At 43.4% G+C, this 6,689-nt stretch overlaps 2 non-coding genes across 2 annotated transcripts; one reads left to right on the top strand and one right to left on the bottom strand.

The window, feature by feature from the left end:
* Window positions 1-254: 254 nt before the first annotated feature.
* On the bottom strand, window positions 255-327 carry TRNAR-ACG (transfer RNA arginine (anticodon ACG)). Its single transcript has one exon. It is a non-coding gene; the product is annotated as a tRNA-Arg (tRNA).
* Window positions 328-4,939: 4,612 nt separating this feature from the next.
* Window positions 4,940-5,013, top strand: TRNAT-AGU (transfer RNA threonine (anticodon AGU)). Its single transcript has one exon. It is a non-coding gene; the product is annotated as a tRNA-Thr (tRNA).
* The last annotated feature ends 1,676 nt before the right edge of the window (window positions 5,014-6,689 follow it).

Raw genomic sequence — 6,689 nt, 5'->3', positions numbered from 1 at the left:
GCAGGAATGAGCTGGTGGGGCTGGGCGTGACACGGGGCCCACGCACATTCCTCAGTCTGGCTTTGGCTAGCGCCACCGCATGGCCGGACGCGGAATTTGCTCTGCAAAGGAATGATGACCCTCGCTGTGGTCAAAAGCGGGGCCTTCTCGCTCCTGAGACTTCCAAGCAAACTTCACCTTGTAATGGATTTTCTAACTCCGTTGGGTTCCTCAGTGGTCGGCAGAGGAAAGAAGTAAAACGGTGACGCTTACTCCGAGCCAGCCAGGAGTCGAACCTGGAATCTTCTGATCCGTAGTCAGACGCGTTATCCATTGCGCCACTGGCCCTGCACCTGGAGAATTTGCAGGCGGGCATGTCTTCATCAGAAACCAGGAGGCGGCAACCGGTCCACCTTGTGGGGTCTGCGCCTGGCCCTGAAAAAGCCCCGTCCTCCTGGCTAACTCAGACTGCAGCGCGTGGACTCCCCAGGTGGCCAGTTCGCCTGCACGCGCCCTAGCGTCTGTGCTGCTTTCTCATTCTGTCTGTACAGACCCCGGCATTCTCTGCCCCAGTATCATCTCTTCGTTCGTGCATTCATTCATTCAACCAATATGGCACCGGAAATACAACTGTGAAGAAAACAGAGGTGATACTTGCTCTCAAGAAGATTGCATGGACGTAGCGAAGACGATAATAAAGCACTAAATAAATAAAAGAATGGTGATAAGCACTTAGAGGAAAAAAGACAAGCGGGAAAGAGAATGGAAAAGCCCAGCAGGAAAGGTTATGAACAATAAATACGGGTGTCAGAGAAAAGAGCGACCTGGAGCTGGGGAAATCTCCAGGGCAAAGGCATGGAGGTGGGAGCGTGCATGGGATGTTCCAGCAATGTCGAAGAGGCCAGTGCTGAGCGGAAAGGGCTAGGAGACCTCCGGGAGATGACCTTTGGCCTTGTACACCCTTGTATGGGCTTTGGCTGTTACTGTGTAGGAAATTGGAAGCCGTTGTAGGGTGACAATATATCTGACATTCTTTCTTGTCTCTCCTTGGGTCGTTGAAAACATTTTATTTCCAATATTTACTTAAGCAAGACTCTATGCTAAGCACCCTCACCGCATGCTGCTCCTACCTCAGGACATACATTTCAGAATTTGACACCTTTGAAAGGAGCATTTGTTTGCTTTCTCAGGAAGCGTCTCTTATGTGTGCCTTTCAGCCTGTCTATATTTCTGAGAAGGAATCATTATCTCCATGCCTGGTGAGCATCGTAAATAAGTTGAGGGCTGGGGACACACATTTTTGAGAGCATTAGCCCTCTGTGGCCCCCTTTGCCTGGCAAAGCAATAAAGCTATTCATTTCTACTTCACCCCCCCAAAAAAGAACTAAGTTGACGGCTACTAAACAGAGTAAAACTGCCTGACATTGAGAATGTACACATTGTGTTTAGAAAATCTTTGTTTTCAGTTCATAAGCTTGCAACAGCCCTTAAGAAAAATGTACATGTTCCTGTTTCTGCATAAACATTAAGGTAGATCTAGTTAGGGATTTCTCCCTAGATAGTAAATAGGGGTCTTCTGACCAGATTTATGTACCCCTAGGAACTTTGGTGGTTATGGACTCCATCACAGAATAATACTTTTAAATATAAATTAAAAAGATAAATACATAAGATTTCAAGGGGGAAACAATTATATTGAAATATGTTATCAAACTATTAAAAATTTATATTATAATATTTATGCTCCTTTATTAATGCACCAAATGATAATATCCAGCAGGAGTTCTAATAAATACTATAATTTCAAAACAGTAATGAGCATAAATGATATTTTAAGAAATTTGCAACAACTGTAATTTTCTGTGAAAACATTTGTGATTGCCAATAGTGATAAAGTCAAAAGGACTGAAATATACTGTGCTTTGTTGCCTACATTCATAATGGAAGAAAATACAAAATTTCAGTAAGAAGTTAGTCAAAATAAAAATTTATTTTCCCATCCGAGCTTACAGACTATCCCCTCCCCATCAGAAGAAAAAGAGATTTCTGTTCTAAAGAGGAGTTTGGAAACATGAACAATTGCGCCTGAATTTTCAGAAATGAAGCTGTATGATTAGACCACTCAAGCTGGCTGTTCTCTGCTCTCTGTACATCCCCTGCTCTACCAGTGCCTGCTTCACCTACACCCTACTTACGTGACTGACCTTCCCTCTTAATTGTAGAGCCAAATCAGTAAATGCCTACATACTCACCCGGGGCCCCAGCTACTGATTGTTCTAATCTTTAGATCAGAACATCTCCACCAAGATAGCTTATCAAAGGGGTGGTGAGGGGTATGCTCCTCAGCTGGTTTCCCTGGTAACCGATGAGCCAACCCGTTGTCAATTCCCCATATAACTGGTAACCTCCCTCTTCCCCTGGGAGCGAAGGCTACTGCCAAGTACCGAACACAGTGGGGTGTCACTCCAGGACCTGGCTTCAGATGTGTAAGATCCCCCATCCATTAAACCACTGATATCTCTGTAGCTGACTCTGAGCTCTTTCTTCCGGTCTTGAGGTGGGGCAAGTACAGGGCTTGCAGGCCTGTGGGGTGCAGCTCAACAGAAGCAAACTGAGGTACCTCTTGATAATATTTTATCCTCATCACACACCCAGGATGGGAAGGCCAGATTCCAGGGCATCCCTGGAAGTCACAGGTCCCATCTTGCACCTCCAAAATGGGTTTCAACCCAGCTAGCTGGAGACCATGCTCACATCTGCTCTCCTCATGTCTGCAAAGACCTCCCTTTGTTTTGAAGGTTTTTTGTTTTGTTTTGTTTTGCCTTGAAGGTTTTGAAAGCTTCTTTTGGCTGCCTCAGATTTCTCTGCTCATGCTCTGACATGAGCTGAGGCATGCTTTCATTTTGTTTTTAGATATCTTTCTACTGAGACTTCTTTTCTGAGAGTTCCAGTTTCCAGCTTCCAGTCTTTTCTTCAGTAGTCGTTCCAGTCAGAGAAAGAGAAACAGAGTCCAGAAAAAACAGAACCAGTAGGAAAATATACATGTATTTCTAGGAGTTGGCTTACGTGATTGTGGGGCCTGGGAAGTCTGAAATCTGTAGTGTAGGCTGGCAGTCTAGAAAATCTCAGGCAGGAGTTGATGCTACAGTCTTGAGACAGAATTTCTTCTTTCTTAGGAAAACCTCCATTTTGCTCTTAAAGTCTTTAACTTGTTGGATAAGGCCCACCCACATTACTGAGGATAATCTTTTACTTATAGTCAACTAATTGTAGAAGTTAACCACATGTACAAAAATACCTTCACAGCAACATCTAGATTAATGTTTAATTGAATAACTGGGCTCTATAGACTAGCCAAGTTGACATGTAAAACCAGCCATTACTGCGGTGGACTCTCCTCCTCCTCTGGGTCACAGTGCACTATTCTTCCAGTTTCTCTCCCAAGCATTTGGAAAATAGTAGCACTGCCAGCCATTTCCACTGTCAGCAGTCTATGACACCACGATCTGCACCTTCTCCAATTTCAGTTGTGTGGAACAGAGCCATTGTGAGGGGCCTTTCCATGGTCTTTGCAGGTCACACCCAGATTTCTGGAAGTGATTGCTCTGAGTCTTAATTTTTCTCCCAAGACTTGTCTCTGCCTTGTTAAAAAACTCCTTTGACTTCCCAGAATTTCTGTGCAAATTTTGACAGCTGCCAGTCTAAGGAAAAACCCAGACCAAATATTGTTGGCTCTGTTGTCTTTCTGAATGTCTATCACAGTTTGGTCAAAGTCATGTTAGGTGTGACTCTGCTGTTTATGATTATCTTGGCTCCAAGCACATTAATAATACAATGGTTAATCTTATACTATTAAAGAAATCGGTGCTTATTTCATGGAGTGAATCAGACTGTGTGTTGAGTTCATAGACTTTCAATCGTTTTATGAAAAAGAAATCTAGCAGAGTCATGGGCTTTTTAACCTCTCCCCCAAATCATGTTTGTAGGCAGAGATTAGTGCCAATGGCTGGGTTAAAGTGAGACAGAGAAATCCTTCAATATTGATACAGTTCAGAAACACTGAAATGTTAATTTCAACATTTTCAGAATGGCAACAGATTTCAAGCAAGCAGCCAATCATAATTACAGGTTTCATTTGGGAAGTTACTTTCACAGCTATGGCTACAACTTGTAAACTCTTCCGAATTCCACTAAAGCCCTTTGCCTAAAGACGGATCTATTTCACAGAGAATAGAATGAATTTGGAACAGTTACAAATACACAAGTCCCCATGAAAATATAGAAATTTTTGTGAATGCTTTCAATTGTGACAGCTTGTCAAGCAGATCCTTTGGACAAGTTTTTGGACAAGAACGCGTCTCTCTTCCTCTAGCTGCAGAGGAGAGGAGACTGCTCCTTTATCTCTTTCCAAACTAGGTTTTAATGATGAAGTCTTGAATTTTTTAAAGATGCAACTTAGTTAAGCAAGAAGCAGGCAGGTGGAACCCAATTTTACGGAAAGAAATGGGGTAAGGAAGAGCTGGAATTTTAACTAAAATCCGTGAAATAAAGAACACGTAGCTTGCTTCCTGCAGGGGCCAGTTCTTGATGTTGGAAGTGTTCTGGTCTAAATGTGGCCAATTTCCTCTCCTCCAGGGGCCCCAGGTCATAATTCACCCAAGGAAGCTGCAGCTGCTGAACTCTTGCCCTTCCGGGCAGTTCCGGGAAGACTCCTCTGGCGCCGCCTAAGGATTAAGGCTCGCGCCAGAGTTTCCCTCACCCCACCCCCGCGCGGAGGGTCTCAGTTTTCCTATGGCTGCGCGGTCTCTTAGGTCTTTGGGGGCGAAGCAGAGGTTCATCTTTAGGGTCTGAGAGACCATCTTGGGGGGCTCGTGAACCTCAATAACGAAGAAAGAGATGCACAGAACAAAAGCTAAGATCGTTCCTTTTCTAAGTCAATTTGCAACGTGGCGGGCGTGTTGGCTCCGTGGCTTAGCTGGTTAAAGCGCCTGTCTAGTAAACAGGAGATCCTGGGTTCGAATCCCAGCGGGGCCTTTTGTGGTTTTCCTGCCTTGGAAAAGGGTATGGGGGATTAAAATGTCATCAATCTGAAGGGTAAATTTTCCCTACGGAGTTTCACGGAACTGTGTTATATGAGTCTCAGGCTGGGGACAGTTTTATCGTTTACAAAAAAGAAAAGGAAGAGAAAGATCAATTTGTTTTTCTTTCAGAAGAATTTCTATCTTTCTTGACGTTCTTGCACTTTTCTGCAGTGTTTTTTCAGCAAGCAAAAAGGGAACCAGGGGAAGCAGAAGGCAAAGTCGCCAGATTTAAACTATAAGCAACATCATTATCTCTGGTCATTCTATTATTTTTCCTGGGGAAATCCCAAATGGATGGACTTTCATAATCTACAGGCATTATTTTTTTAGCAAGATCAGCCTCCGGAATGACTGATAAATGCGTTGTTGAGAAGGTTGCAGCATCTCAATTCATAGCAGCCACTAAAATCCAACTATACAATGCAAGTTGTAAATAACTCTTTTAAAAGATGGTCTTGTGGTCAGAGTTCTTTGGAAAGGAAAATCAAAGAGTAAAACATTTGTCCCTGTGATTTCAGAAAAGAAGCTGTGAGGGAGAAGCATCCTTTTGATTGCATATCCACAGAGTGGATAGCCCACTAGAACAGACAGACCTGAAGCTGTTAGCATGCAGGCTGACTTGAGGAAGCAGTCCAGGAAGGGCTGAGGTGCCTTCTTCCAAACTCTCTGTAAGAGAGAGGAAGGAAACGTGAGAGGTGGAAAAGAAGTCTGGAGTTTTAATCATTACTGGGCCCCTTTACATAGAAACTCAAGACCAGGGAAATGAAGTTCACTGTAACTGTTACCCTCTTACTCATCTCCCAAGACCAAGCCCCCCTCCACCTGGCCCAGAAAGTCCCACCAACCAGGCTTTTACCTTCAGAGCACATTATTTTATGTAGATGGTCAAGGGTTGAAATGTGATCTCCTGTTCTGTCTGCAGAAACAAAATGTCCCAACACTTTGAAGAATAGTTCAGGAAACAATTCTACTTTTATGGAGACTTTCTCCACTCACTCTGAAGCTTGATCCCCCACTTTTCTTTATAGGCATCACACAGCAATGGAGAGTACCAATGAAAATTCAATTAATAATCAAGTTGAGAAGAAAAAAAAGCGGATTTTATTTGACCTAAACTGAGGATTATAACCAGGAGACAGATTCTCAGAAAGCTCTGAGAAATGTCCCACCTGTTCGAAGTCGAATGCACAGTCATATACATTTTCGAGACAAAGGATAGTACATCAAAATGTACAGATATGTTTGCTGATATTTTACATAAAGTTCACCAAGGCTATACATAGTCCATGTAAGCATGTACAAAGTGAGCAGCAAGTCACCATGACCCCCTACAAATTTGGTAAAGAACGCTATTCTTTTAAGCAGTTACATCGCTAGCATCAGCAGAAAGGGGGAAAATATGATCTTTATGGTGGAGCAGCCACTCCCATATTTGAGGTGCTCTGTTTAACGTGTAATGCAAATGCGCACTGCACATGAGGGAGGAGGTCCAAACAAACACAGAGAGAGAATATTATGTTTAATTTTTCTTGCCCTGCCTTAAAATATAAATTTTATTTCATCAAAAGACAGACCCTCGGGCTTCCCTGGTGGCGCGGTGGTTGAGAGTCCGCCTGCCGATGCAGGGGA

The sequence above is a fragment of the Lipotes vexillifer genome, unplaced genomic scaffold (genome assembly GCF_000442215.2).
Source record: "Lipotes vexillifer unplaced genomic scaffold, Lipotes_vexillifer_v1.1 scaffold56, whole genome shotgun sequence".
NCBI lineage: Eukaryota > Metazoa > Chordata > Mammalia > Artiodactyla > Lipotidae > Lipotes > Lipotes vexillifer.
Note: the sequence above shows the minus strand (reverse complement) of the source record. Positions and strands in the feature narration are given on the sequence as shown.